At 35.8% G+C, this 11,416-nt stretch overlaps 1 long non-coding RNA gene across 1 annotated transcript; it reads right to left on the minus strand.

Moving 5' to 3' along the window:
- Positions 1 to 8,689: 8,689 nt before the first annotated feature.
- On the minus strand, positions 8,690 to 11,070 carry LOC139744458 (uncharacterized). The gene is made up of 3 exons (XR_011711829.1): positions 10,667 to 11,070; positions 9,871 to 9,902; positions 8,690 to 8,914 (listed from the first exon to the last, which is right to left on the minus strand). It is a non-coding gene; the product is annotated as an uncharacterized lncRNA (long non-coding RNA).
- Between the last annotated feature and the right edge of the window lie 346 nt (positions 11,071 to 11,416).

Raw genomic sequence — 11,416 nt, forward strand, 5'->3', positions numbered from 1 at the left:
AGTTTAAATGTAGTTTGAAAAAAAGAGTACAATTTATTTACCATAACACTGATTTTTTTTTTTGTCAAAATGAGATTAAAAATATAGAATGAATGGCATTCTAATCCTATTCCCACCTGGGGGAGGCATTTTGGCCCCCCTTGACGTTTCGCATGATCATTCCGCAACGCATGATGCTCTCACTGCGACATTTTGTAACTTTTTACTTTCAAGTATCACATAACTTTTGAGACCAAATTTGTCGCCCTCGGACATACCATTTTGAAGCCACCCTGTACGCCCCTTTGAAAAATATTTGTTGACCCAAAAATTGCTCAAAAACATAATTTTGTGTACAAATCCAATGTAGATTGTGTTTTTGCATTTAATTCATACAAAAATAAATATTTTTACTTTCAATGGCTGACAAAAATTTATTTTAGACTGATAATGCTTTAAAAAGTTTCTGCGACAAATTTTGACAAAAAAACAACAAAGAAATACATAAGACATTCAATAAACAACAAAATTCGAAAGAAGTAATTATTAAGCCAAAGTTTTGCTTCAATATTATTGTTAAGGATATTGAAAATAGTATGTTCACCTAAAAAATTTTATTTATGTGCAAAAAAAAAAATGCAGAAATTAGCATTTTTTAATTTAAAATACATGAATCAAAATGTGAAAAATCGAACCATACAGTCTTGTAGATTACATTGGCCTCTACCTTAGTGCAAATTTTCGTGAGGATCACATGATCCACAACTGAGATCTGAAAAAGTCGTTCCCCCCCCCCCCTATGGTTTTAAGTCCCTCAAAAAAAAACAGGTGGGTGTAGGGTTAAAGTTCTTGAACAGTCAATAACGAATATGCAAACAATGAAGTGATGTTGCCATACCCTCACAACATGCCATACAATTCAAATTTTGAATTTTCAGTTATTCATTCAAAGGCAAACATGCATCAGTCTAAAATCCTGATAGATCGACCTGATCATTGAAGTTATTTAACCTGGAATAATATCACTTCAATAACAGAAAATTGAATCTTATAATTTCTTTGGACATGATCAACAGGGGTTGCACTCAACTTTTTTTTTTTTACTAGCCAGGCGGACTACTTTAAGAGAATCAATTTTGACACTGAAGCAATATTTTGGCTAGCCAGACGGACTAGTAACTTCAGAATTTTATGATTTCTAGCTAGTCCGACGTGATTGTGGGTGGCCAATGGCCAGCGGACCATCGCCAATTTCGAACCCTGACAATAGTGAATTGTAAGGTTATGACAACATCAGCTCACTCATTTGCATATCCATGTCAAATACATGTATGAAAATGTATAAAAACTGTTCTGCAGTCAACAATTCTGCTTTCAAATGTTTGAAAACTGTTCTGTAAAAATTAGCAAAACTTCAGAACTTCAAATTTCATAACTTCCCTATTTCACTATTTATCCAATTCTGATAAAAAATGCTCACTGTTGTCCGCCCAAGTTTTTACTCTTATCATACCATACAGACTGATTTTACTGAACATGTGAACCATTTGTAAATGTCAAAAAATGGCAAAGTCCAACATTATGAAATTTTCACTTTCTTTTTTTATTTGTTGCGACAATGGCACTGAAAATAATTCTCATCACGAGTAACACACAGCTAAACATTTGTAAGTAGAAAAGCACTCTGAGAGCGCAGACCTCCGTCAAGCAGCTCCCACTTTATTTCCACCGTGATCTTGCTCTTCCAAAGAGATCAGTGATTTCCATCCACTGAAAAATCGCCCGATTTCACAATATAGAAGCTAGAAACCCTCAGATGCGCGGCGCGCCTCACCCTCGCAGAGATTAGAGCGTGTTAAGTGCCTGTATGCAAACCTCAAATATGTGCAGCCTGAACTCCCAAGTTCATTGACCCTTCCTGCCAAAATATCAAAAATCCTTTATAAATTCCCCCCAAATTCTTGGATCACTACAAAAAGTTAATCGTTTATTACTTGTGTCGTTCTCGACCTTTCCTGCAAATTAATCTGTTAATCCAAATCCCAATCCGTTAACTACTTTTTGAGTTATTTTGCGCATGGACAAACTAACTACGTAACAAACAAACCAACGGTATAATGACAACATAACCTCCTCCCTTGGCGGAGGTAGTATAATAGTGCCTCAAAAAGTATGTGAATAATTTGCAGATATATTGTAAATGAACAGAAAAACTTCACAGGTTTTGCTATTGACATACACAAGATATTCTACAAACTATTGAGTTCCATATGGAAGTTCACAAAGATTCCAGAGCATTATGCACATCTTGTGAAGGTTAATGTACACATATGACAAGGCTTTAATGCCCTTTTTCAGAGCAAATTATGAGCAGATCACAAACAAATGTGCAAATGCACAAGAGATTGTCCTATTTTTGGTTTTTTTTTTTCAAAAACTAAAAATGACACCCACAAATATTTCACAACACTTTCAATTCCCTGCTTAGGTTTTGCAATCATTTGCAAACTATTCAAAATGTGATTGTTGAAGTTTGCTAGTTTTTTATCCACATCCTTTGCCAGGTTTACAAGCTCTGAAATCAGTGCTTGAACCGGGAATGGAATTCCTGCTTAATAGTAAATGTTACAAAATAGTGTAACAAGGCACCAATATGTGATATGTGGTAGACTTACCATTAATTTGTAGGACTTAGAGATTTGAATAGAAATAATGTAATTAATTAAGGATACTTGTAGAAAACTTCTCATACAATTAGGAATCTAAGGAGCAAGCATTTTGTATTTTGTTTGTTTACAACTTTATTTAGTCTCTGGCATCAGAGCAATGTTAAGCTTTAAGGGAAGAAATGAAAATGAAAATTAATGTAAAAATATGTTGCAGTACATTATTGTAAGTTTTACAGAGCAGCACACTGTTGCTTTGTGAAAGAATACATGCTGCAGTTTTTGCAGAATTCTCCTCCGTACAAATTATAACTCTTCTCATTTGTTCATTTCATTTCTAGGGTATCGGCTTGATGGATTCCAGCTTCACGCAACATCACCAACAAGCAGCATCAGTCCAAAGTTTGATGTAAATCCAGGGGCATAATGGTCGCACCTTCAAGTATCTGGTAGTTTAACAGATGCATCAGTTATCACAGAATGCAGAATACAATGGACTCGTGTCTCATTAGGTGTTTTCACATCAGCCTGATGTTTTGAAATAGCACGCTATTTTCTGACCTGGGAAATTAACCCGGTCACGAAATAGCGCACTATTTGATAATGTGAATACAAATTAGCGCGCTAATTGATCGAGAAAATTTCTCGAGTCCAACTTGGGAAATTTCGGAAATAACAGGATAATTAATGCAAACTAGTGCGCTATTTGATAATGTGCGGGCTGATGTGAATAGGAAATGAAATAGCGCGCTAATTTGCTATCGCGAAAAATATCTCAAGCTTGGATTTTTATCGGGCTGATGTGAAAATGCCTAATGTATCACCAGCCACTCTCTGGGGAAGATGTGTACATCTTTGTGATGGTAATTACTTTTTGCTATCCCTTCTTATTAAAGACAGGTGGTATAATGGTTAATGATGATTAAGACACAGGGATGGGCAAATAGAAATTCAAAAAAAAAAAAAAAGGAAATAAAGATGAAAATTACCAGACTGCACAAGTGTCATCGAAACCAGACATAAAACTTTTTGTTAACATGAAACAGCGATTTCTAACGCCATACCCTAAATCCTAACTGTACTTGGTCTCGTTTTATGAAGAGTTAGAATTGATTACAAAATTGACTTCTATCATAAGTCTGTGGCAGCAAATTAAAATCAATTATATCTTTTGATTAAACAGGGTCCTAGACTATTTTGACCCATGGAGATACAAAGGTAGATGTACAAGACACCGTTTTTGTTAGTATCGCATAATGCGTTGCCATGGCAATGGCAAATTTTCATAAAAAATCATTAATTGAACTACTCTCATTTTTTGAGCAATTAACCCCAAATGTGGCATGTGTAACTCCTATCAAAAGAAGATGTGCAAGATACCTTTTTCATTGGTATCGCCTCGTGCATTGCCATGACAACAGCAAATTTAAAAAAAGAATACAGAATGTTGTGGATGGAAGTACTCTTTCATTTTTTGAGTAATTGACCCGAAATTTGGCATGTGTGACCACTTTCAAAGGAAGATGTGCAAACGCTTTTTGTTAGTGTTGCATAATGCATTGCCATGGCAACAGCAAATTTTGACAAAATCTTATACATTGTGGTTGATCAAACTACTTATCAGTTTTACAGCAATTCAGTTGAAATTTCGGATATAAGATGCCGTCAATATAAGGTGTAGTTGTGCAAAATGCCATATATGTATGTGTGAACAAATATGTTGCCATGGCAACAGCAGTTTTTGTACCAATCATACAAAAAAAAAAGAGTGGATTGACCTAACTCCCTGTGTACTTGACTTGAATTTTGGCACATATATGTGACGACTACTGTGTGTAGAAGTGCAGAACACATCTTCTATAGACGTTTACCAATACGTTGCCATGGTAACAGCATTTTTTCACTAAAAGCATACCTTTATGTGCTTTGTAGCTAACTCCCTAAATCTTTGAGCATATAGCTTGAAATTTAACCCATGTGACTGCTATGATAAATGTGAAAACTTTATCTTTGGTTATTGTTGAATGATGCATTGCCATGGTAACAGCATATTTTGAATGAAAATCGTCCCAAAATTACTGTGGATTCAGTCAACTTCCTCAGTCTTTGAGCACTTGGCTTGAAATTTTGCATATGTGACCACTATAGTACGTAGATATGCAAACTTAATCTCTCATCATTGTTGAGCTATGCGTTGCCATGCTAACAACATTTTTTCATTAAAAAGCATGCAAAAATACTGTGGATTCAGCCAACTCCCTTAGTCTTTTAGCATTTAGCTTGAAATTTGGCCCATGTGACCACTATGGTATGTACAAAATGTGGATGTGCAAACTTAATTTTTTGCCATTGTTGAACAATGAATTGCTACAGTAACAGCATATCTTGAATAAAAGTCCTACGAAAATACTGTGGAAACAGTTAACTTCCCTAGTCTTAGAGCATTTAGCTTGAAATTTGGCACATATGACTGATGTAGTACAAAAATGTGCAAATTCAATCTTTTGTCATTGTTGAACTATGCGTTACTATATGGTAAAAACATTTTTCCCTATAAAGCGTAGAAAATATTGTGGATTCAGCTTACTCCCTCAGTCTTTGAGCATTTAGATTGAAATTTGGCACATATGACTGCCATGCTACACAGATGTGCAAACTCAATCTTTGGTCATTGCTGAACAATGTGATGCCAATGGTAACAGCATAATATTTTCAATGGAAATCATGCAAAACTACTGTGGAAACCTCCCCGAGTCTTGAGCATTTAGGTTGAAATTTCGCACTCCTGACCACTATGCTATGTAGATGTGTGAACTTACAGGTTATGTAAAGGTGAGTAAAATAATATTTCTACAGGGTCATTGGCACCTCCATGCCTTCAATTGTCCCTGATGTTGGGAACTTAATTAATAATTTCATGCATTTTTACATGCAAAAATAGATAAATAAATGAATAAAATGAATACAAACACTTAAAATATGAGAAAGAGCAAAGAAATCATTTGCAAAGCTCATCAAATATTTTTGAAAGAAAAAAAAAGTGTATCCATTTTCCTCCGTTATTTGTTTTTGAGTGGGTCCCTTTTGTGTTTTATTGTTTTTCTATAAGTTTGTTGAGTAAGTCTCATAATCATGTGAAAGTATAAAAACAGCTAATTATCTCTATTTAGAAAGACTTACCACCTTTCTCAGAAGGAAATTTTTGTGAGGTAATTTTTTGTTTTGTTTTATCTGTTCAATCAATCAATGGGAGCAGTTTTATAAAATTTGTACAATTATTATTCATAAGGCCTGACTGTTAGTCATTGAAGCTATTCAAAAGTTAACAATATGACAGAATTATTTTGAATGAAATTGTGTATGTCTTTTATTCATCCTAAGTTTGTATCATCTGAGCAATTCATATCCAAGATGCCATAATGATTGCAGTGTTTTTGAAATGATGAGAAAGCACATGCAGCATCCTAGTATTTTGCATGAGTTCTGCCTGTAAATGTACATGTATATTGTCAGTATTCTTCTTTTCTGATACAGCATTTTTCTTTTTCTTGTATGAATTCCCATGTGTATTACAAACGCCACATATCAAGTACCAAATTGTAACACCCCCCCCCCCCAAAAAAAAAATGGAAATAAAGAAATGTATTTCACCAATAAACACAAATCTTACTATATCATCTATAATTATTTGGTATCTGTCGATAGATGTACTGAGATACGTTTTGCGGAGTAAAGAGGAAATAGAATGGAAGACAAAACATTGAGTTGATGAGTGACTTGTCTTACTTCCGTCAGCTATATCATGGAGAGTGAAAGCCTAAACATGTTTGAAATCCATCATATGAGACAAAGTCATCACATTTAGTTGACAATTACATACTAATATTGTCAATTTCAACAAACCATGACATATGCATAATAAAAATAAATCATAAACATGATTAGGTCCTACAATATGCACTCCAGCATCTGTCCAAGGCCTATATAATTTTGCTGAAATTACAGCAAAATTTGGTCTGCATGGAAAGACCTGCACATACATCGTGTTTCCTGAGCATTTGTGATGGTCAAAGAGATTTGCTGTAATTACAGCAAAACTTGTTCTGCTGATATCAGTACTCCAGAAGTAAGTACCCTCCTAGATGCACTCACCAAGTTTTGCTGAAATTGCAGCAAAACTGTTGATGCAAGTGGATTGTTGAGAATTGTGGAAAATATCAAGGGGATTGTCATGTTTTGCTGTGTAATTTCAGCACTTTTCACCTCTTGGACTAACCTGTAGCCGTGTGGAGGATTTATGTGGTTTTTAAGGGAATTTTGGGAAAACTTGACAATGCTTGAATTTGTCATTTCCAACCACACTCTGTTTGTAACAGCCCTTGGTATTATTTGTGTTTCAAAATTGTTTGAGAATTTTTCTGTATCATGTTTTCACATATACGCCTATGTACATTTGTATTAAAGATGTGAAATGAATTGAATAGAATTGAATTCTGCCTCATTTTTCGAGCAACTGATCACAAAGTAATTATTACAGGTTCAATATACTTTAGCTATGTATATTTAAAGTGTGTGTATGATGATTTTTTTGGTTGCCAGATGCAAACTTATTAACAAGTCAGTGCATGAACAATTTAATTGAAACTTTTCTAATCATTGTGAAATTGTACATCACTGTGAGTGGTACATGTGTGTATCTACATGTCCTAATTGGAAAATCTTTCTTGTCAAATGATATCTCTTAAACCTATGGTATTTGCAAAATACCATTTTTTTTTCTTTGGGTGAAAACATTGTAAACTTGCATGCACTGTACATCTTTGCTCCACTTTGGGCATTTTTCTCACCTTTTCATCATTCATATTGGTCACTTTACATGTCATCACTAGCCACTTGGGGGAAATGATCTACAATGACACAAATTCACACTCATAACACCTCTACACATACACACACTCGCACACATTATACACAATCACATGCACACCAACAGAATATACTGAAACTGAGCACTGCACATCTAACCAGTACTGCATAAACTCCAAGTCCTTTCACATTTGCATTTTTTTACTCCCTTTTCTAATATTACTGACCTCATTTTTTTCTTTAGTATTAGTGCACACTGAAGTGATTCAGTTTACTGGTAAGGATGGGAAAATTTGCATATCGTGTGAACATCACCTGACTTTTTGCAAACAAATACAATGTACCTACAAGATTTTAGTAATGATGATTCTACACAAGGCAATCATTTCACCCGTGTTTCTTTCATGGTGCTTCCATAAATACATATCAAATAAATTGTTTCATTCATGTTCTTTGGCATGCGTTTCTTACGGACCAAGTTTTCCATATATACATTCTACATAAATATATTCATGCTGTACTCGGCAGTCTTGATATTCCCTCTAGAGCAAGTACATGCCTACCTCAATATTGGGATTGCTGTGTCCTTTTTAATCACTGTTTTGTGTCTGGTGTCATGGAGCTTTGAACTTGTTTCCGTGGATATCAGTGGGTTTGATAACTGTGCATAGTTTAGTGTAATGCCCACACACTGGGCTTTATGTCAAGTGGTTTGAATTGGGCCAAACCGACCATGCATAAGCGGGAGCCATACTTACACGGGAGAAAAACGGGAGAAAAACCCTAATTAAGCAGTGATCACTGTATACGCATACATATTATCATGCATAGATATAAGAAATGCAAACACACACACACACATATATCACGGCTTGACACATACTTATTTTTCTTTTTTCTTGCTGGTGGCCAGTTCAGGCTATTAGAATCTTTCAATCTGAAACTTTGGTGGCCCAAGAAAGAAATGCAGTGGTCAAAAATAAACGGAAACATAACAATCCGTATTGAATCTTCAGTACCTGAGCAGGCCACCAAAAGATAGCCTTTTGGGAAATTCGGTGGTCCGTCATCAAGTTTCAGTGGCCCTGGGCCACTACTGATATTGAGCTAATGTCGATCCCTGCATATACACACACACACACACACTCAAGGAGACTTACTTCTATATTTTCCTTGTTCTCAGTGGAATCTTCTCCCTCCTCATCCTCATCGTCTTCATCATCTGAAGACTCGGGCACCACTGTCTTCTTTCCTTTTTTCTTCCCTTCGCGTCCGCCATAGCGCACCTCCTTCTCCTGACGTTTTCTCGCTTTCCTCCGTTTCTTCCGCTCCTTTCGCTTCTCTTTCTGTTTCTTCAGCTTCTCTTCCTCCTTCAATAACTCCTCCGCATGTTTCTGGGCCTCCTATAATCATACAACCAAAGAGATACACATCATCATTTTGTGAGGTTTTACATATGCCATATATTTAGCAAGTCTTCATGCATAATTCTTCGCACATCGGGACTTGCCGGCAATATCGCAAATGGTTAAATTTGCGAATGGGGAGTACAGCAATGAACAGAGAAATGAATGTATGCAAGTCACATTTATGTCAGGATCAGGGCCAATATTTTGTTTTTTTTTTTAGTTGTTTAATTCGCGAACAGCACCAGACTTGCAAAATTTGCGAAATAGGAACCTGCGAAATATATGGTGTATACAGTTATAAAGTCATGTATACTTCTGTCAAGTGATGTGAGCTGGAACCTGCTAGCATTCAAGTTGTATGCCTGTATTATTCATAGCACTAACTTTGCTTATCCCTTTTGGCTACTAGAGAAGTAAGATCCGCAAAGATTCCGTTATTTGGGTTTGTTTCTTTTTAAATCTCAACCTCAAGGATAGATCAATGCGCCAGAGCAGTAGTGCAAATAAGAAGCACAACAGAGGATAATGCATGCAGGCAGCAGAGTGTAAAAATTCACTTGTACAGAACATTGTTGTCAAGAGTCATTAAACTTCCAAGTAACATTCCAGATGAATTCTTACATGGAGACTGTACACAGTGATCACAATGAGTACAGTGCAAAAAGTTGAAGCAATTCACATACATACTTTCCTTGACTAAATCCACATCGTCAAAGCACTGCCACACATATGTGAGTTTTCACAAAAGACAAGTTACTTACAACTGCAACCTCACAATTGTGATAATGAAACTAAGCTTGTACTTCATAAAAGTGCACTGACATATTTCTACAGCATTCTACACTCACTGCACAGAGTTAAGACCAGACTAAATAGCACATAATTTACAGACAGACAAGCAAACTGCTGTATTTCATTAATTACTCAAGGGGTACAGATAATGGACTTACATTGAATGTTGGTCTAGATGACTGAGGAATTTCTGAAAAATAGAAGATGAGAACAGCAAAGAATAGACCTTGTTAAAACACACGGAAATACTGTGAAATAGATGGACGTAGTGCTTCACAAAAAAAAAAAAAAGCAAAGAAAACAGACTGGATGGGTCTCTGAAATTGAAGTTATGTTCTTCATATCTTAATACTCAATTTACACTGCACAAAATTTTACAAATGCTTTATCATGCCACAGTCTGCTAAGAAAAAAAAAATGAATACTTGTCCACGAAATATCCTTCATTGCATGTTCACCAGTTAAAATACAATCTATTCACAGTAACCAAGCTCTGTACTGAATACTTAGTGTTCTCCGCTTTATACCTGTCAAGCTTGTTTTGATTTGACAAGCACGCTTTAGGCCTAAGCCATCAACCTCGAAGGATCATAGATATTTTTCATCATCATTAAAAGGACTAGGACAACAAAGACCTCAGTGTCATATCAAGTATCAATCCATGCAACAGCAATGTGTTACCCCATCTTGTCCAATTCAGAGCAGCTGGATGAGAAATGGGGCACTATAGACCTACAGCTGAGGAATGTATCCCAAATGAGTACTGGTACTGTTACATTGCTCTCAAAACCTGGGTCTGTCAAAAGTATTGGCATTGCCATCACTATAATGGTTGTTGTTGAACATCTGGGACACCCAAAGGATCCATGGTACCCACAACCACCTGTTTTGGACAGTTTTGAAGCTGCAGAGTGAATGAACTCTCAGATTGCAGAAAGAAACTTAGTTGCCTACCATGTTCTCGACTCTTTTCCCATTTTTCATATCCCCCTGATCGGAATGCCTCTGGTCTGAACTGGAAGTCGTCGCTGCTGCCACTGTCCTCGTCACTGTCGGAGAAGCCACCATATCCTTAAGGTGCAGTAGGAACAAACAGGATGATTAAGTGAAGAGACCAAACTACAAAACATGCAATGCAACAAGTGCCTTGGAAGCATAATATTGTATATCATGTGTCTGTATTGCTTTCATCACTGAAATTTTTTCACGCATACTTCTGGGCAGAGGGCATTTCGGGGCATATTTCTGGGCAAATGTCTCTACAACTTTTTGTGTTAATTTCTTTTTGGAATTAGGATATGGAATATTCAGATGTTGCCACGATTAAACAATAAAATACCCAAATGATTCCCCATGCACGAGTGTCTGTCATTATTTTCACTTTCACTATCATTTTGTCAGTTCAATCACGTCAGGTAGAACATCAGAGATAAAATTTATCATTAAAGTCATTATCATAACTTTTTTTTTTTGAATAAGCATGACATTTTTTCAACATAAAATATATTTCATTTATTGATATACATGTATAGTCTTGGTAAAATACCAAAACTCATCTTTTCCCGACTTGGTTTGCAAGTTTTAGTTATGAAACGACATCATGCATTCATATACGGGCTGTATTTTACACAGTATTGGTACTGTGCAGTGACATAAATTATGCTTATTAGATCACTTCAAAAACAACAAAATGCACACAAATGG

Source organism: Diadema antillarum, unplaced genomic scaffold (assembly GCF_040938485.1).
Source record: "Diadema antillarum isolate AM-2024a unplaced genomic scaffold, OU_Dant_1.0 seq00001176_RagTag, whole genome shotgun sequence".
Classification (NCBI taxonomy): domain Eukaryota; kingdom Metazoa; phylum Echinodermata; class Echinoidea; order Diadematoida; family Diadematidae; genus Diadema; species Diadema antillarum.